Genomic DNA, 20,995 nt, shown 5'->3' on the forward strand with positions numbered 1-20,995 from the left:
CTGCCTATGAGGAAAGATTGAAAAAAAATTACATTTGTTTAGTTTGGAGAGGAGAAGACTGAGAGGGGACATGATAACAGTTTTCAAGTACGTAAAAGGTTGTTACAAGGAGGAGGGAGAAAAATTGTTCTTCTTAACCTCGGAGGATAGGACAAGAAGCAATGGGCTTAAATTACAGCAAGAGAGGTTTAGGTTGGACGTTACGAAAAATTTCCTAACTGTCAGGGTGGTTAAGCACTGGAATTAATTAATCCTGTCTCTTCTCTAGCATGAAAGACACTATCTTTTCTATGCCACTCTGATTTCTTGGGTTACAGGGCTGGTTGCAGTTTACCAGCAAACTTGCAATGCCAGTTGCCAATAACATTGCATTTCTAATTGTGTGGGCTTACCCCAAAGGGTTTGTTATGCAAAGACAAATGGGCCAGATCCTCAGCTGTTGTAAATCAATGCAATCATTGGCTTCAGTGGTGCAAAACTGATTTAAACTAGCTGAAGATCTGACTAAGGCTTTCTCTACACTGGCAATTGAAGGACAAAAAAATTTGCCGCGACAAGTGCCTGAATGGCATGCTGTCGGCAGGAGCGCTCTCCTGTCAACAAGGCGAATGCCGCTCATTGAGGGTGGAAGTATTTTGTCGGCAATAGTGCTGACAAACAGCGGCTACACCGCCCAACTTTTAGCGACACAGCTGTCGCTATGCAGTTTTTATGGCAACTATACTAAATCCCAAACACCTGTTATCAAGGCAAGACTAAGACACTTCACTGAGTGAGAATGACCATGACCTTGAGTAGAATCTAAGTTTGTATTTTAAAATAGATTTCTAGCCCTTATTTCTCCAAACACTGAACTGAACGTAACTGAAACTGCAGCTGCTGGGTGGTGAGCGAGCAGTCGCTCTGTTGGATTCGTAGAAGGAGTTTCATCCACTCTCCCTCAGTACACCATTAGAGTGAATGGAAGAGTAACTTCAACACCTTGCCCCCTTTCACATCTGAATTCTCCTGGCTTCTTTAAGTTCTCCTATCCTGTGTTGATAAGGGAAAGAGAGAGAGAAAGTGTGACTAGGATGGGTGGGTGTGTAGAAAAAGAGATCATGTCTGGGGTTGGTGAATGAGAGTGTGAGTGTGCATTTACAGATACTAAATGTACTCAGGAGCTCGAGCAACAACAGCTGCAAGAGGACTATATAGTATTGTGACAGGTTCCCCAGGGGTGTAATCTAGAACTGGGGTACCGCTGAGCCCTCTGTCTGACCAACCTAGGCTCCCTCTCACACTGTGATGCTGTGACAAGCTGCAAACCTCACCAGGTGCTGCACTTACACAGACATCCACAGGCAGGGACACATCCAGCTGAGTTACATGAATGCTTCTAGACACTCATGAAATAACAATAGAGAGGCTCCAGCTAATTCACCCAGGTCAGGACCCCAGAGCTGTACCATCTTCCCCTTGCCAGAATCCTGACCAGTGTAAGTTTATTCCTCGGTCTGCCACTTCTACAAAGGAAAGTGGACATGCATCAGCTGTTGTATACTGAGCAAATCCCCCAAGCAAAACACACTGTTTTAGGTAAAATATAAACCAGATTTATTAACTACAGAAAAGATAAATTTTAAATGATTATAAGTAGCAAGCATACAGATCAAAGTTGGTTACCTAAGAAATAAAAAGTAAAATTGCAATCCTGAGTTCTACAACTTAGACAGGATTTAAATCAAGCAGTGTCTCACCCTGATGGTATAGTTCCTTAATACACAAGCTGGGATTCTCCTTTCCAACCTGGGACCACCTCCCCAGTTCATTCTTTGTTCTCCACACGTTTCTAGGTGTTTAGTTGTGGGGGGGACAAATGATGGTGTCACTTCCTCTCCTTTATAGGTTCCTCCTCGCAGGAAAGATCTTTTGCTAGATGTGAATCAAACAGTCTCCATTGTTTATGTGCTCTCTCTGAGAGGTCTCCATTGCATACAATTCTTGGGGTAGTCCTTGTGGGTGTGTATTTCCTTTAATGGGCCATCATCAGTGTGTCTAGCTGCCCCATTGTTGTACCGGAAAGGCTGATTGTGGGTGTTTCAACTTCAGACAACATATTTCAGTAACATACACATAGCAAAACTTTATAACTTCACATACTATGACAGAACATACAGTCCAACAGTATATTAATATTCAACAGATCAAGCCTTTTAGAATACCATCTCAGAAGGCATACTTTGTACAAAAAATATCATAATCATATCATCATGGTAAATATGGGGGTGCCAGAGTGCTGCTTTGGGGTACAGAGTGTCACAGGTATCCTCCTTTCAATCAACACACCAGAAAGGAGTAAGTATACTACACTTCTATTGCCATCTCAACCAAGTCGCTAGCACTCACTATTGGTGAAAGCATAGAGCTGAAAATTATTCTTGCTAATTTCCAGTATCAAATAAAGATCTGGAGAAAATGTCATAATTCTACTACCTGTATTTGTTTTGCTTTAAGATATTTTTATCCTTTTGCTTTTGTTTGGATTTTAATTTCAAATGCATTTGGATAAAGGCTAACTTTAAATTAATCCCCCAAAATGCACAGCATAGGAAACATAGGAAAGTGGTATCAACTAATAAGTTAAGCTCCCACAGAGAGAAGCTGAATGATAAAGATTTTGTTTTAAGCTAAAAATGTGTCTTAAAAAGAAGCAGAGTCTCTGGTACTGGTCAGTAGCAGAAGCTGATAGTACTAATGAGGCCCCAAGGCCGGTCTAATAAGGTGTTTTCTTTTCTTACCAGAATAAGTTATCTTGATACCTATGGGGGTTTTACATTTTTATACTAAATTTAGGGTGAAAAATTACTCCTACCAGGAGAAACAATGGATGGGAGGGAAATATGGGCTGCAATGTAATGCCTAATAATGGTCTGACTGAATCAATGAATTGCCTCATCTATGTGATCTGGGGTCAGGGATAAGGAGAATAATGGATCTGGCACAGGTGGAGAGACACGTCCATTAACCCGAGCTTGTCCCATTGTGCTAGTAGCTACCGGGTCTAACGTTTAGCAGGGGGGGTGGAGGAAGTAGCCACTGGCTTCGGTTTTGCACGGACCAGTAGTATTGGGGGGGCTGTGGCGAGTTGGCAAAGCGGCACGGTATTATTGTAACCTAGCACGCAATTGGGTGAATTTCGTGCCCGGGGACAGCACCCCACTGAAACCCGCCACCTAGCCCCAAAGCAGGAGCCACATCGGCAGCAGTAAGCGCGGCCTCCAGTGCAGCGCCCAAGCGTCTTCCCAGCTCCCCCGCTATGCTGCCAATGCGCCTCGCCCCCGCCCTGGGGAGCTGACCGGTTACTTCAGCTGTCCAAAGCGGGGCCGCCCCTCCGCGGAGCCGGTCAGCAAGGGCGCCAACCGGCGACGTTTTGGAGCGCGCAGTGTCGGGGCGCGGGCTGGCACCCAGCGGGGCTTTCCCTTCCCTTCCCGCCCAGCCCGGGGCCGCGGGCGTGCGCTTGCTGGGCCCCGCTGCTGCCCGTCGCGGTCAGTGAAACCAGCGCGGCGCCTGCGGGTGGCCACTCTCCGCCGCGGCTGCGGGAAGCGCCCGCTCCCGGCTCCCCCAGGAGCGCTGAGTCGCGGTGCCGCCCCCCCCAGTGATCGCCCAGGCGGCGTGCGGGGCGGGCAGGCTCGGGCGAGGGGCGCTCCTCGCCGCGCGGGTTCCTTCCCCCGGGGCTGGGCTTGCCGCTGCCGCCCGCGGAGTCCTTGCCAGCCCGGCACAGCGGAGAGGCGCGAACCGTGCGCCGGGGGCGAGAGCGGGCCTGGGGCGCGCGCCGGGGCTGCTGCTGCCGCCCGGCAGCGGGCGGGGCAAAGGCAGGCGGCAGAGCCCGGGTCCGCGCGGGGAACGAGGCGCGGCAAGGTAACGTGGGAAGCCTGGTCTCGCTGCCGTCTTCCAGCCTGCGCAGCTGGCCCGTTATTGTTACCCCCTGTGCGGGGGTGGGGGAGGCTGAGCGAGAGAATTACCCTCGGAACAGCCCGCAAAGGCTGAAGCTTGCCAATGCTGAGCGGCTCAGTGGGACTCAATGGGGGATGCTCTTGCCTGTTAAATGGCCATTGCAGCTTTCTTGTATGCCCGGGGGCGTTATTGCATAGCATGTTACAGGGGAGAAACGCAGACCTGTATTTCTGCTTTTGCCCCCTTTGCTTTTGTGTGAGGGTTTGGGGGTTTTCCCTTGGTTCTCTTCAGTGGGGTTTTTGTTAATATAAGAGGGAAATTGTTGAGACTTGGTTGGGAGGGAAGGGGTGGGTGGGGTGTTTTTGTTTTTGTTTTTTTTAAATTCCATATTAGTGAACCAAGATTAGTTTTTGGTTGTGTGTATTACTTTCATTTGCGTTTAGACAATACCTCAGAATAGTTGCTCCGCAGTTTTATGCATCTGTTTTTTTTCCTGTGAATTCAGCAAAATCAGTGTGTTCAGAACAAAAGAAACCTCTGTAGCTATGTTATTAACATTAAACTAAAGCAAACACAAATTTGATAAATCTCAAGGCATAAGTAAATTTTGAACACATGCAATTTTCCCATTCAGTTTTAAATGTATTTACTTATTGCATTTGAACTAGGAGAAAACATCTTTTGAAACTGGTAAATTATTTTTAATATAACCAAAAATGGAAAGAGAGAAGCATTTGAACTAAGGACAAGAAATCAGTGGAAGTTCTACTTGAACTGCGGCATATGGTCTTATTTCAGAATTTAAACTCTTAAAATAGTTGTGTGTCATAAATATACTGCAAGTATCAGAGTTTGTGTAACTGGGTATTAGAGGATAGTTCGTTATTCTGTTTAGAAATATACTGTGATTTAGGTTAAAACTTTCAAAAGCATCTAGGTCCCATTTTCAAAAGTACCTTAAGTACTAGGAACCTAAATGTCATTGAAGGTTAGCAGCTTCCAAAGTGCCTGTGTTGCCTTTGGAAACGGCATGGGGCACTCCTGGAAACTTTACCCTTTGTTTCAGAGTAGCAGCCGTGTTAGTCTGTATCCGCAAAAAGAAAAGGAGTACTTGTGGCATCTTAGAGACTAACAAATATTAGTCTCTAAGGTGCCACAAGTACTCCTTTTCTTTTTATCCTTTGTGCAGGTCTTTAAGTTAAAAGTAACCTATTCCTTTCTCTGTTGTTAAATCCAAGTATTAAAAAAATCAATCAAACTCTCCCCAGATCATGAAATTGTTTTTGGGTGGGGGTGGGAAGGGGAAGGGAAGCTTGTCTACCTGACACAGCAATGCAGACTGATTTCTAGAGTGCACCAATGTGTTGGTGTAATAGGATGTGATATGTAGAATGTATGTTTTAGGTGTTGGGACATGTGAAAAGATGCCTACTTGTTATGCTTATAAGAAGCACATGGGATTTTTTTTTTGTAGGGGAAAAGGCAATACGCTGCATTTATTGAAGATCCAATAATTAGCATATGCATTTAATTATATACATACACACACACACGTTGTCCCGCCAGTCGATGTTATAGTTACCAGTATAGAGTCCAGATCATTCTAGTGGCCAGCTAGGTTGATCACGGGTAGGTAGGAACCGGGTTTTGTTGGTCGTGACATGGTGCTTCGGGGACGTTTTGGCAGGACAAATCCAAAGTTTTGTGGCAAGGCACCCTGTTTATATAGTGATTTTTTTTTTTTTATTGGGACCATTGAGTTTTGCACTCCTATGCTGTAATTAATAGTTGTCTTGACAAGTGCTTGTTTTTTTAATTTTATTTTTATTTTTTATTGTTTTTAGGGAGTTACCCCATGCTGGTTTTGATTACAGCTATTTTGTTTTTATTGATAAGTGCATGTTTTATTTTTACAGTTGTTAATTTGCCCTTCTCTGACATCTCAGTAGGGCGTGTTGCAATTTCCTGGTGCTCTTACGACCGTTCTCGGTTCCTTCTTAGAACATTTGGTCTGGTGATGGCTTTTCACTTATTTTTTTTAATGCACACATTTTTTATTTATACACAACACAGAATTGATTTACAGAGAGCATTTGAACAGGAACATCAAATTGCAATGCAAGAGAAAACAATTATTGCATTTTTTTAACTTATTTTTAAAATACTAAACCTACAACGAAGCGGTGACCCTAAAAGGTCTGTTACTGCCTTGAAATTAGCTCAGATACAGATTCTGGCTGATGCGTCTTTACCAATGGCCCATTAGGCCATTCCTTTCTGCTTTCAGAAAGGGTGGCTGGCAGATATGGTCAAATTATTTACCAAAAGATTTAATACATGCTACTTTATTATTTTTTATTTTATTTTAAATTATACAAAATACAAACCTAAAATCCTACTACTACATGCTTATCTGTCAAGGAAAGAGAACAGCCAGGTAAAAAGGTTGATCGGCAACCTGATCAGGTAAACAACTTGGTAAACAATCAGTTAAACAGCTGAGTTTAGCAAACTAATCTTAGTGTTAGGCAGGAAAGAATAACAAATAGCTTTGTAACAATGTATTTAAGGCGAACACCTGAATGCTGTGCCCTATGCTGTGCCCTTTTTTGGTGGACTGACCACTCACTGAAGCAGCAAATAAATGACACACTTCTTCAGCTCAAGAGTCTGTCTGTGAACCGGTGCGTTCTGGGTAGTGGGGAAAAGAACTGGTCAACAGTTGGTAATTGGCCTGTGTAGACCCTGCTGGAGCGAATAGTTTGGCCTGCTGTTTAAAAGTTCTCTACTGTGAGACCACACCCCTGCAGTGTGCAAGTTCTGTGGTGTAGGCAAGCTCTAAATATGATTATTTCTAAACCAATAATAAACAGCACAATATTTTGGTGGTCTGTCTGATTTTTGAGAACTTAAGCCCAACTCTAATTTGTGTGTGTTCCTCCATTTCTGCTCAGAAAGAGGTTCCATTTATTGTGTCCAAATGCTGGAGAGGAGGAGCTATCATTTTCCCCTCCCCCCCCATCTCTTCCATTTCACTCCCTGCCCACTCATGTTCTCCTTCCATGTTCTTCCAGTCCAACTCCTGCTTCCCATATTTTTGCTCCCTTTACTTCAAGAACCTCCTTCTCGTACATTCTGTCTCTCCATTCCCTACTCCCAAGATCCCTTGATCTTCCTTATGGCCATCACCCATTCCCCTGGCTGTGTTAGTCTCCTTCTCTGCCCCAGTCCACATTCTGCAACATGACCCTCTTAGGGCTTGTCTATGTGGTGAAATTGACCAGTATAAATAGAGTGGATTAATTACACTAGTCTGCTATAACTATGCAGGTCAATTTCCCTGTGTAGACCAGCCCTTAGCCTCCTTTCTGCACTTTTGCATTCCCTTCTCCCTTCAGTTTCCTATCCAGTTCTCTAACAATAGAGCCTGGGGTGGCAGCCATCTTTACTAGAGGCAGCATCACATGAAAAGCTACTGGAAAAAATGGCAGCCATCTTGATTGAAGGCAATCTGACTTCATTCCTGCTTAAAGTAATGGGCTATTGAGGCCATTTTGAGTAAGGGTAGATATTCACAAAGAAGCTGAAGACAACAGGAGATAACTAATCTGTCTCAAAAAAGACCACCAAAAATTGTGAGGCTTGTGATAACATCAAGAAGGTTGACTACTCTGCCCTTTATCAAGTATTGTTCTTCACTACAGGTTTTGCAATGGAAGATGTTTTGTTGATAAAGTATGGCAGATATTACACAGTTTGGCCTGCTATTTAAATGCAGTTGATTTCTGTCCTGCAATTGGTGATGGTATTCGCAAATCTTTTTTTGTTTTCTTCTCAGCCTATGATAGAGACCAAGGAACGGAGAGGTAAGCATGGTATGTTTGGATCCAATCCTACAGTCTAAGTCATATGGGTAAGAGCTGTAGGATAAAGCCCTTTATTAGCTACCTTTGCATAGTAGTGTGTTGTACAGAGAAATAGTAGAGATTTAGAATAAGAAATTGATTCTCACTGGCACTCATTTTCATATATCACTGTCAGGTTTCACCAAGAGCTCAGCCTAAACTGAATTTTTCATCAGAGACAGCATAATAAATTCTCTTATCTTCTCCAACAGAGCTGGAAGGAAAAATTTCCCCTGAAAATAGGGGGAAAAAAGAGAACTTGTTAAATTGCTTAGCAGCTTTACTCTGGAAACATCACAAATTGAATTCCTTTGCAATGGCAGTCTGAAATCCTCACAGACTGGATCTTTTTTTAAAAAAAATTCTCCATCATATGGTACGTAATAATGCTAGAACTTCTAAATGTTTGTAGTTATTACAGTTCATAACACTTTTCAAGAAAAGCTAAATGTAGCTTTATTGTTGTCTATAATTTTTTTTATTGAATTTTGAGAGAGTGTTATACCTAGCTAACTTCCTGTACTGAAATGTTCAGGCATTCAGATACCATGGGGCCAGATTGGGATTTCACAGTTTATCTGCAGAGGGGATCCTAGAATGTGTTTGCCCACGTGTGATCTAGGACTGATGCAGATACGAGTGAATGGCCCAAGTGTGACTATTTTCCAGCCTCATCAGCTTATTCTCTTCCCGGCTTCAAGGGGCACCAGGAACCATACTTATTTATGGACACTGTTACAATGAGCACTCAGCAGGAAGCACTAGGGGAGAACTATACCAGGGCTAATCTGAATGTTCAGATCTAGATTTTAAACCAGATGGACAGTGTGTGTAACATTATTTAGAGATTAGACTCGTCACTTGAAATTGGAATAAATATTTACATAGTGCAAGAAACAAAGGACTTAATTTAGTGAAAGAGCAAGTGGCTTTCAAACACCTCAGCTAAGTTACCTTCATTCTTGCAGTTTCTGATTCAAGTTGCTAATGTGAAAAAAACCAACAACTTGGCTCTCTATACTTCTATGAGTTTTATTAAAAGAACAAGCAGATACGAAAATTTAATTTTCATATCTCTAAGACGAAAACGAGTAGACATAGGAATTAAAACAATACAACTATCAAATCAAGGTCAAATTGAAGTCCAGTCAATGAGTAGCAATGATATTTGGCTTAAGTCATCATTTGGTGAAATTAATACAGTGGGTAATCAAATGAGATTGATACAACAAAGAATTACTTCCTATTGAACCTGCAACAGGAGACTGAAGGAGGTCTTGCTTAGTCTAACCATCTCTCTTCTCCCGCCCCCAAAATAAAAGATACCGCTCATGGCAGTGAAATCAGTTTAGTTCAGGGGTTCTCAAACTGGGGGTCAGGACCCCTCAGGGGGTCACGAGGTTATTACTTGGGGGGTTGTGAGCTATCAGCCTCCACCCCAGACCCTGCTTTGCCTCCAGCATTTATAATAGTGTTAAATATGTCAAAAAGTGTTTTTAATGTATAAGGGGCGGAGGGTCGCACACAGAGGCTTGCTATGTGACAGGGGTCACCAGTACGAAAGTTTGAGAACCACTGATTTAGCTGGTGAAGGACATAACTATCTGTTCTGGTTTTAGACCCCAACCGAGAGAGAACCTGAAGTGAGAGAATCATTAGCTAGTCCGAAGGAGGTAGATACCAAAGTGGTTTCTTAAATTACAACTTCAGTGCTCCTGCATGGTTTCTTCTTAAATCTCACTGTTGTTATGGTGACTAAAAGTGTCCTCTTCTTACTCCCCCACCTACAAAGCATGAGAGTTTACCAACTGATTTCAGAACATAGGTAGTTACTAAAGGATGCTTAAAGCTTCAGATTATACTCTTCCTTAATTGAGGAAGCACTTGGAATGGTTCAAAAGCAGAATTAGGATTTAGGGTTTGGGATGCATTCCTGGCGCCATTCCCAAGGTATACTCAATCCACACATTGACACGCTAAAACACCAACAGAAACATTTTCCCATGACCTAAAGGTAGAAAACAGGAAAAATGAGATTGTAACAGGGTGGTCTGCCCCTTTAAGTCCCAGGGTGGGGGGCTAGGGAACAACCAGTTCTGTTCCAAGGAAGAGCCCAGCAGGCAGGTGCTAGGACTCATCAGACCCAGCTGGACAATGTCAGGTGACTGGGTCTGATAACTGCCACTAGATGATACAGAAGTGGGCCCCAGCTCCATTAGGTAGAGCCTAGGACCATTCTAATGCCATGAGAATACTTGCTTGTGACTAAAAGCCCAAGTTGCAGACCATGCAGTGGAGGACAGCATGGGCAAGGAGACCCTGGAGAAGTCCCTGTGCTGAGGGAAGACTCTAACCACCAGACTGCTAGTGGCCAGGGGACCCACAATCTATACTGGGGAGTGGGGCAGTTACATTATGATGTTGTTTACACGTTCTTTTTGTGTTTCAACAATAAACGGAGCCCTGAGGCAAGGGAGCTAAAGACTGACTTGGGTGTGGCTGTTTATTCCCCCAGCTGGTGAGTGAGCTTAGCATTTTACAGAGACACTTAAGATAAAGGTTTGAGTTTCTTCTGCTTCATGCTTTTGTGACCTTTGACTTCACGGAGTGGGGTTCTGAGTGTTACTGGAACAAGGTGATGGAGAAGCTTGGTCATATATCTTATCACCAGTGGGAGTCTCTCGGACAGGATCAGGCTGGTATAGCCCATGACCAGTCCTTTACCTCCTTTTCTCCTAGGTGACCTCCTAAAGGGAAATAGGAGTGTTTCTTTCAGATGTTGGTGGACTAGGGCAGCGCACATGTGTCCACTTCATTGGAAGGCAGGATACTGGGGTAGATGGACCTTTGGTCTGACCCATTATGGCCATTCTTATGTTCTTATGACCCTTCACCTTCATAGTTTTGTAGACATTTAGGTGATCCGTATGCACTGTCTGCAGTCAGTGTGGCCCAGTCCTCGTCAAGGTGAGCAAGCTTCGGCCTGAGGCCATTGCGGGAAGTCCTGTTCAGGATGACTATTGTCTGGAGCAGAGGTCCCCAAAGAATGGGGCATGCCCCCCTAGGGAGGCATGGAGGAATGTCTGAGGGGGGCATGGTGGGGTCTGGGCCAGCCCCCACTGGGGGTAGGGAGGGTACACCACCTAGCCCCTCCCTGCCTCCAGCTCTGCTCCGGTCCCACTCCCAGCCATGTCCCTGACTCCAAGTGCCATGCCTGGCCTAGGTCCCAGCCTTGGTATGGCTCCGCTCCATGCCAATCCCTAGCCCTGGCTGCTGGCTGTGGGTCCATTCCTGGCCCGGGGCCAAGGCTGGGGGTCAGGCCGGGAGCGGAGCTGCATGTGGCTGTGGGTCTGGCTGCTGACCCCCACCACAGCCTGGCTGTGGCTCCACCCCCAGCCTCAGTTCCTGGCCATGGCCCTGCTCCTGGCCCCAGCCTTGGCCCTCTTGCCCCTTTGGCGTCTTCCTCCCCCCCTACTTCCTGGAGCCACGGCCATGCTCCTGGCCCCAGAGGATTGGGGGGCCGCAGATCGGAGTAATGGTAGGGTTGCCCGGTGTCCGGTTTTTGACTGGAAAGTCAGATTTTAAGGCGATTGTACAGTCTCCAATCAGAAGTATTGACCGGACACCAGAAGTCTGGTTACTGCAGTTCTGTTGTCACCCCTTCCCCTCCCCACAGCCAACCTAAGGCCTCTTTTAACCCCGAGCACTGGCCCCAGAGCTGGGGAGAGGCAGAGCTGGAGGCCTCCTAGCTGCTAGTCCCAGCTAGCCTGAGGAAGGGACACTTCCTCTTCCCCTGCATGGCCTGCTCCTGGGGCTGGGTCAGACCCACCTTTGGGAACCTCCCCCGGCTGCAGGAAGCTACCTCCCACACTACTTTCTGCCCTCATCACTCCCTGCGAGCTCTTTGTCTCTGAGCTGCTGCTTCTGGACGGAGCAGGAGAGACATGGTCCTCTTCAGCCTCCTTCTTTCTGTTGAGTTGAGCCTTTGGTTGGGGATGGAGTTCAGGTAAAGGGTGAAGCCACCAGCTCCTCGTGCTGGGAAACCCCCCTACCTTGTCTCAGCACCTCAGAGTTGTTTTGGTTTTTGGGGGTGGGGGGATTGCTAAATGAAGCCCCTACACTTTCAATCTGAAGCCAATCTATCCAAGTGGCACGTTAGGGCAGGACATTGTGGAGAATGTATGGCTGCAGTCCCATCGAGGTGCACAGGCTCTGCCTTGGAAAGCAACTGCTGCAACAAACGGAAGGATTTGTTTGCTGTGAAGTGTATGCCAACAATGGCAAGTCAAAGCCAGTTTCCTTTCTCCTTCTGGCCCCCGTCATCCATCCCATTTGTAACTGTATCTTGCTAGTATCTCCATTGCTGCTGGCGAGTTTGTGTTGTGCCTGTTTGATAGTGTATGTGCTGGTAAGTATTTGGTGCAGAAAATGTTGACCACAGCAGTAGTGTCCTGTTTTGGGAAACTGGAAAGTTGGCAACACTAGGTAAGATGGGGCATGACCCTCAAAAGTCTGGGGATCATTGGTCTGGAGAGATCACTGTTACGGCCACATGCCATATGGTTCCCCAGAATAGGAGCGAGGGCCCACTTCAGGAGATGCTACCTCAGTCTTCCGTCTGGGGAAAACAGCCGTGGAGTCCATGTGGCATCAGGCTCTGTTAGAGGCCTAAGTTGTTTCTTAGTAATAGCTAACCACCTAGTCATGTCCATACTCTCACTCCTAGGGTGCTTTCAGCATTCTGGAAATAAACTAGCCTGTGGTAAGATGTTATGTCTTTGCATCAAGCAAGAAAATTAGTGAAATAACAGTGAGGTTTCACCAGTGTAAAAGACTGTACTTATACGCAGTAACGTTTGTCCTACAGCCAAAGAACTACTTTTACATCTTACCAACACAAATTCTGTTTAATATTTCATTATAAGTTAATCCAGCCCTAAATTGTCGTTTGGACTATTTCTCTGACAAGTCTCAATTCTGACTCAGAGTGGTAGAGGTGGCAGTGACATTTTAATTTATAGTCTCTGCAAGGAGAAAAGTAAATCTATGATGTGGGAGTTGGACATGCTAAAACAAAATATCAGTTACAATCCTGGTATCATGGTCCAAAACAGAACAAGCAGATTGTAGAGAAATGCTTGAGAATTTACACCATTAAAGCAGCATTATTGCAGTGTTCTTTAATTGAAAGAATAAGACCTTGGTTCCAAAACTGGAACAACCATGTTTCTCATTGGGCAACCAGATGTGATTTCTTCTCTGCCTATGAACAAGTGATCAGAATTTGGTTTTTTTTTTCCTTATTTGACTTTAAGATTTTCTTGGTTTTCAGCTATTTACTCTTCAAATTCCTCTTAGCCATACTCATGTCTGTTCTACATTTTACCTTCCGTAGTTGATTACTCATTGGCTTTACTCGGGCTGGATTTCCATTTTTTCCAAGGATACCTGTTTGGATTGAATAACATTTTTGTGTGGAGCAGGTGTTGTGCAAGGATTTGGCTACAGAGACCAGTGCTCATTCTCCATCATGGGCAGTGGGATTCTGGACTGCAGGGACAGATTAGGAAACTGCAGCAGACTCTGGTTATGTGGTGATTAATGCTTTGAATAAAGGAATAACAGTTAAATACCAGCTTTTGTTGCTTAAATGCAAAGAACACACTCTTGTAACTTTGCTTTTCTCTTTGCCTTCCTGCTTTGTTTGTTTGTTTGTTTAGGTGTAGCACTTGTTCCGTCGGCTGTAGTATCAGACTGTTTCCTTCTCTGTGCTGCCTGGGCACCAGTAGTGGGTTGTTGAGAGCTCAGGAGAGATGGTTTCCCTGCGTTGTTCTAGTGCCTGGCATCACAGTGACTAGCAACAGCTGGGAACAGCAAATGCAAGGGAAGTCCTGCAACCCTGGACTGGAACGTGCTCAGTGCAAATGGAATCAGAATTTAGCTACCAAACCCTAACAAATCTCTACTGAGTGTGTGCAAATTGATATTTTTCTAAGAATTTTAACTTAGCCAAATTTGGGTGGATTTTCACGAGCAGGGCCGGTTCCAGCTTTTTTGCTGCCCCAAGCAGCGAAGAAAAAAAAAAAAGAAAAACCCGATTGAGCTGCCACCGAAGAGGAAGAGAGGGAATGAAGGACCTGCCGCCGAAGACCCGGACATGCCAGCCCAGTAATGCACTGAATGCCGCCCCTTTCTATTGGCCACCCCAGGCATCTGCTTCCTTCGCTGATGCCTGGAGCTGGCCCTGTTCACAGGAGTAGGAAAAAGCACATCCCTGACACAAAAGCCACTCCCCTGCCAAATTTCAAGTTCCTGTTCCAAAATATTGAAGTGCTAGAGCTTCTCAGTGAAACAGCTGTAAGAATTTTTTGAATGTGGGCAAAACCATGTTTTTTTTCCCCTCCCCTTTCATCTCATTCTTGGAAATGGCTGATCCATATTTGCTGAAACTTTCCAAGACAATTCAGCCTAATGTGGACGCCCAGCATGGGAAATGTTGGACTGAAAGGTTAAAGTTTGGCAAAGTTATAAGCAACTGAAAACAATGTCTGATTATGGGAAATATCGAGCATCCTGAAAAAAATAGGGATTATTACCAGCTCTACTTATATAATATGTTCAGAAAGTTCAGCATTTTAAAAAGTCGAATTCTTTATATGAACCATAAGATGTTTCCTTTAAAGCACTAAGGAAAAAAATAATGTTTTGGTTGTGATGCTTCCTTCAGACTGTGAAGATTATTAGAGTCCTGCTGAAATAGAGGCACTTAAATTATACTCACTTTTTCCCTCAGAAGTATAGAGAAAGTAGAAATAGTGGAAAATGTTTCTCTGTTTGATTTTTGCTTTACTGTCAGTATGTTAACTCAGGTTTCAGAGTAGCAGCCGTATTAGTCTGTATTCGTAAAAAGAAAAGGAGTACTTGTGGCACCTTAGAGACTAACCAATTTATTTGAGCATAAGCTTTCGAAAGTCTCTAAGGTGCCACAAGTACTCCTTTTCTTTTTATGTTAACTCGGTCCATTTGTCCCAGTTACCATATATGTCAGGTTTCAGAGGAACAGCCGTGTTAGTCTGTATTCGCAAAAAGAAAAGGAGTACTTGTGGCACCTTAGAGACTAACCAATTTATTTGAGCATGAGCTTTCGTGAGCTACAGCTCACTTCATCAGATGTTTACCGTGGAAACTGCAGCAGACTTTATATACACACAGAGAATATGAAACAATACCTCCTCCCACCCCACTGTCCTGCTGGTAATAGCTTATCTAAAGTGATCAACAGGTGGGTCATTTCCAGCACAAATCCAGGTTTTCTCACCCTCCACCCCCCCACACAAATTCACTCTCCTGCTGGTGCTAGCCCATCCAAAGTGACAACTCTTTGCATAATCAAGTCGGGCTATTTCCTGCATAGATCAAGGTTTTCTCACATCCCCCCCACCCCCATACACACACAAACTCACTCTCCTGCTGGTAATAGCTCATCTAAACTGACCACTCTCCAAGTTTAAATCCAAGTTAAACCAGAACATCTGGAGGGGGGGGGGTAGGAAAAAACAAGAAGAAACAGGCTACCTTGCATAATGACTTAGCCACTCCCAGTCTCTATTTAAGCCTAAATTAATAGTATCCAATTTGCAAATGAATTCCAATTCAGCAGTTTCTCGCTGGAGTCTGGATTTGAAGTTTTTTTGTTTTAAGATAGCGACCTTCATGTCTGTGATTGCGTGACCAGAGAGATTGAAGTGTTCTCCGACTGGTTTATGAATGTTATAATTCTTGACATCTGATTTGTGTCCATTTATTCTTTTACGTAGAGACTGTCCAGTTTGACCAATGTACATGGCAGAGGGGCATTGCTGGCACATGATGGCATATATCACATTGGTGGATGTGCAGGTGAACGAGCCTCTGATAGTGTGGCTGATGTTATTAGGCCCTGTGATGGTGTCCCCTGAATAGATATGTGGGCACAATTGGCAACGGGCTTTGTTGCAAGGATAAGTTCCTGGGTTAGTGGTTCTGTTGTGTGGTATGTGGTTGTTGGTGAGTATTTGCTTCAGGTTGCGGGGCTGTCTGTAGGCAAGGACTGGCCTGTCTCCCAAGACTTGTGAGAGTGTTGGGTCATCCTTTAGGATAGGTTGTAGATCCTTAATAATGCTTCGGAGGGGTTTTAGTTGGGGGCTGAAGGTGACCGCTAGTGGCGTTCTGTTATTTTCTTTGTTAGGCCTGTCCTGTAGTAGGTAACTTCTGGGAACTCTTCTGGCTCTATCAATCTGTTTCTTTACTTCTGCAGGTGGGTATTGTAGTTGTAAGAAAGCTTGACAGAGATCTTGTAGGTGTTTGTCTCTGTCTGAGGGGTTGGAGCAAATGCGGTTGTATCGCAGAGCTTGGCTGTAGACGATGGATCGTGTGGTGTGGTCAGGGTGAAAGCTGGAGGCATGCAGGTAGGAATAGCGGTCAGTAGGTTTCCGGTATAGGGTGGTGTTTATGTGGCCATTGTTAATTAGCACTGTAGTGTCCAGGAAGTGGATCTCTTGTGTGGACTGGACCAGGCTGAGGTTGGTGGTGGGATGGAAATTGTTGAAATCGTGGTGGAATTCCTCAAGGGCTTCTTTTCCATGGGTCCAGATGATGAAGATGTCATCAATATAGCGCAAGTAGAGTAGGGGCTTTAGGGGACGAGAGCTGAGGAAGCGTTGTTCTAAATCAGCCATAAAAATGTTGGCATACTGTGGGGCCATGCGGGTACCCATAGCAGTGCCGCTGATCTGAAGGTATACATTGTCCCCAAATGTGAAATAGTTATGGGTAAGGACAAAGTCACAAAGTTCAGCCACCAGGTTAGCCGTGACATTATCGGGGATAGTGTTCTTGACGGCTTGTAGTCCATCTTTGTGTGGAATGTTGGTGTAGAGGGCTTCTACATCCATAGTAGCCAGGATGGTGTTATCAGGAAGATCACCGATGGATTGAAGTTTCCTCAGGAAGTCAGTGGTGTCTCGAAGGTAGCTGGGAGTGCTGGTAGCGTAGGGCCTGAGGAGGGAGTCTACATAGCCAGACAATCCTGCTGTCAGGGTGCCAATGCCTGAGATGATGGGGCGCCCAGGATTTCCAGGTTTATGGATCTTGGGTAGTAGATAGAATATCCCAGGTCGGGGTTCCAGGGGTGTGTCTGTGCGGATTTGATCTTGTGCTTTTTCAGGAAGTTTCTTGAGCAAATGCTGTAGTTGCTTTTGGTAACTCTCAGTGGGATCATAGGGTAATGGCTTGTAGAAACTCGTGTTGGAGAGCTGCCGAGCAGCCTCTTGTTCATATTCCGACCTATTCATGATGACAACAGCACTCAGCGGCACTGCTATGGGTACCCGCATGGCCCCACAGTATGCCAACATTTTTATGGCTGATTTAGAACAACGCTTCCTCAGCTCTCGTCCCCTAAAGCCCCTACTCTACTTGCGCTATATTGATGACATCTTCATCATCTGGACCCATGGAAAAGAAGCCCTTGAGGAATTCCACCACGATTTCAACAATTTCCATCCCACCACCAACCTCAGCCTGGTCCAGTCCACACAAGAGATCCACTTCCTGGACACTACAGTGCTAATTAACAATGGCCACATAAACACCACCCTATACCGGAAACCTACTGACCGCTATTCCTACCTGCATGCCTCCAGCTTTCACCCTGACCACACCACACGATCCATCGTCTACAGCCAAGCTCTGCGATACAACCGCATTTGCTCCAACCCCTCAGACAGAGACAAACACCTACAAGATCTCTGTCAAGCTTTCTTACAACTACAATACCCACCTGCAGAAGTAAAGAAACAGATTGATAGAGCCAGAAGAGTTCCCAGAAGTTACCTACTACAGGACAGGCCTAACAAAGAAAATAACAGAACGCCACTAGCGGTCACCTTCAGCCCCCAACTAAAACCCCTCCGAAGCATTATTAAGGATCTACAACCTATCCTAAAGGATGACCCAACACTCTCACAAGTCTTGGGAGACAGGCCAGTCCTTGCCTACAGACAGCCCCGCAACCTGAAGCAAATACTCACCAACAACCACATACCACACAACAGAACCACTAACCCAGGAACTTATCCTTGCAACAAAGCCCGTTGCCAATTGTGCCCACATATCTATTCAGGGGACACCATCACAGGGCCTAATAACATCAGCCACACTATCAGAGGCTCGTTCACCTGCACATCCACCAATGTGATATATGCCATCATGTGCCAGCAATGCCCCTCTGCCATGTACATTGGTCAAACTGGACAGTCTCTACGTAAAAGAATAAATGGACACAAATCAGATGTCAAGAATTATAACATTCATAAACCAGTCGGAGAACACTTCAATCTCTCTGGTCACGCAATCACAGACATGAAGGTCGCTATCTTAAAACAAAAAAACTTCAAATCCAGACTCCAGCGAGAAACTGCTGAATTGGAATTCATTTGCAAATTGGATACTATTAATTTAGGCTTAAATAGAGACTGGGAGTGGCTAAGTCATTATGCAAGGTAGCCTGTTTCTTCTTGTTTTTTCCTACCCCCCCCCCTCCAGATGTTCTGGTTTAACTTGGATTTAAACTTGGAGAGTGGTCAGTTTAGATGAGCTATTACCAGCAGGAGAGTGAGTTTGTGTGTGTATGGGGGTGGGGGGGATGTGAGAAAACCTTGATCTATGCAGGAAATAGCCCGACTTGATTATGCAAAGAGTTGTCACTTTGGATGGGCTAGCACCAGCAGGAGAGTGAATTTGTGTGGGGGGGTGGAGGGTGAGAAAACCTGGATTTGTGCTGGAAATGACCCACCTGTTGATCACTTTAGATAAGCTATTACCAGCAGGACAGTGGGGTGGGAGGAGGTATTGTTTCATATTCTCTGTGTGTATATAAAGTCTGCTGCAGTTTCCACGGTAAACATCTGATGAAGTGAGCTGTAGCTCACGAAAGCTCATGCTCAAATAAATTGGTTAGTCTCTAAGGTGCCACAAGTACTCCTTTTCTTTTTGCATATATGTCAGGTAGCACACACTATTTATATATACCAAACAGCTCAGGTAATGGTCATGCAGTAATTATAAGCTTCTGTATGGAGACAGAAAAATATTTGCAACTTTCTGTATATAAAATTTTCTAAATAAAAACCAAAATTATTTCTGACAATTTAGGACTTGATTCCGTTGTTATACCATTGTGCCAGAGGAGCTAAGTTGTCGACCTCGGTCTTTGTCCTGGAGCTTTAAGCAGTCTTTTAGGCGTCCTGGGCCGAAGCCATGGGGTGCTTTGAAGTTAAAGACTGAGACCTTGAACTTAATTAAAAATTCTATGGGGAGCAGAGGACAGGTGTGATGTGTTCATGGTAGCTTGCACGCTGAGGAGACATGCTGCAGTGTACTGTACTAGCTGGAGTTTCCTAAGTGCTGATGGCTTCCTGCCCAAATATATTGCATTGCTGTAGTCCAGCCGAGAGGTGACGAAGACATAAACAACTGAGGCCTTTGTCTGCCAGTATGGGATGGAATCTCCTAGCCAGCTGGAGATGGTAGAAAGCATTACTCATGTCTATTGTGACGTGGGAGTTTGGCATCAGCGAGGAATCTGAGAATACTCCTAGACTACGGACTGAACTGACCAGTTGTGGATGTGAACCTTCAACCACAGGGGAGTGAACATGGCTGCAAACTCCTCAGAATACTATCCTCTTCCCATCAGCATCACCTGGTCTTCCTTGGGTTCTGCTTCAGCCAGCTGTTCTTCATCCATGAGCTGATCTCCTCCAAGCACTGGGCCATCTTGATGGTAGGGGTATGTGGTGAAAGATAGGTAGAGCTGTGTGTCATCTGCATATTGCTGGCCTGTGAATCCATGTTGTTTGACCTGTACACCTAGTGGTTGCATGTAGATGTTGAAAAGGACTGGAGCGAGAACTGATCCTTGTGGAGCCCCATAAGTGAGGGGTCTAGAGGTGGTGCATTTTCCCATCACTACTTTTTTTGGGTGTGTCCCTCCAGGAAGGCTCAAACCATTTTAGCATGTTATCCTGGACCGCTGCCATCTCTCTCGGGCGAGACTGCTGTATTTCATGGTCAGCAGTGTTGAACACTGCAGAGGGATCCAGGAGGATGAGAATGGATGTCTGTTCTCTATCTTTTGATTGGAGGAGATCATCTGTCAGTTCCATAAAGCTGTTTCAGGTCCGTGTCCTGGCCTACACCCAGATTGTGCCGGGTCTAGAATGTCGGCTTCAGTTAGATGGGATGATAGGCGGCCTTTGACTAGCTCCTCTATGAGCTTGCTCATGAATGATGGGTTTGACACTAGGCGATAATTGGCTGGGCGTTTACTTGATCTTGAAAAAATAAACCATGGTTAAAATGACTTTACCCCCACACTCCAGAAAGTCAATAAAAGAATATCACGTTTACCTAAACAATAACAAGAAGATGGGTATTATCCAGTGCCTTTCCTGGGCCAATAAAAATAGCTCTCTGAATTAATTGAAGCAGATATGGTGTTATACAGACTTTCACTGAGACAGTACCAAATAGTGAACTATTTTTCTACCTTTCAAACAAAGGGAAGCCTTATGCCTTCTGTTATTTACGCCAATTCACTTTGTTGCACTTATTTGTTTTATGAAAGATGAAAGCAAGCAAATGCTAACGAAGAAAAATAAATGACTCTGATGTTCAGTTGAGCTGTTCATGAAGGTTAATATTTGCATTTGGAGTGGAATTTGGATACCAATTACACAGAAATATGATCAAGAGGAACATTTTCTTGGCAAGCTGCTTGCATCTTTACTTGACCAAAAAACTATTACAGGGCCAGACATTTATTCTTTAAATTATCCCCTTTTTTGGGCGAATCCTTATGCTCCATGCTAAAATATAAATCTTGGCAGCTTTTTCTTTCTCAGTTTGTACACGCTGGGGTTTATAGGGAACTAAAGGGGAAAAAATACTGGGGAAGATGGAAAGGATTATAGTGTGTGAAAATGCATATAAATGAGCAGTGCGAGAGAACATGGGTCACCTCCTGAAAGCAAAAGCCATCTTGCAGCTCTCTCTCATCTGATAGCCTTCTGTAGCACATCATACAAGCTGGGCTTGAGTCTGAGACTCCTTCC

At 44.8% G+C, this 20,995-nt stretch overlaps 1 protein-coding gene across 7 annotated transcripts in view; it reads left to right on the plus strand.

The window, feature by feature from the left end:
• The first annotated feature begins 3,504 nt into the window (after nt 1-3,504).
• Nucleotides 3,505-20,995, plus strand: part of MRAP2 (melanocortin 2 receptor accessory protein 2) — a 51,907-nt gene continuing 34,416 nt past the window's right edge. For 2 of the 7 annotated variants that reach the window (XM_048845112.2, XM_048845107.2), the window contains exon 1: nt 3,826-3,900. The gene's annotated coding sequence lies outside the window, so the exon portion shown is untranslated. Of the gene's footprint in view, nt 3,528-3,634; nt 3,901-6,755; nt 7,803-8,053; nt 8,218-20,995 lie in introns of those variants that run through there. The other 5 variants (XM_048845111.2, XM_048845108.2, XM_048845109.2 and 2 more) reach the window with 5 other exon arrangements.

The sequence above is a fragment of the Caretta caretta genome, chromosome 3 (assembly GCF_965140235.1).
Source record: "Caretta caretta isolate rCarCar2 chromosome 3, rCarCar1.hap1, whole genome shotgun sequence".
Lineage (NCBI taxonomy): Eukaryota > Metazoa > Chordata > Testudines > Cheloniidae > Caretta > Caretta caretta.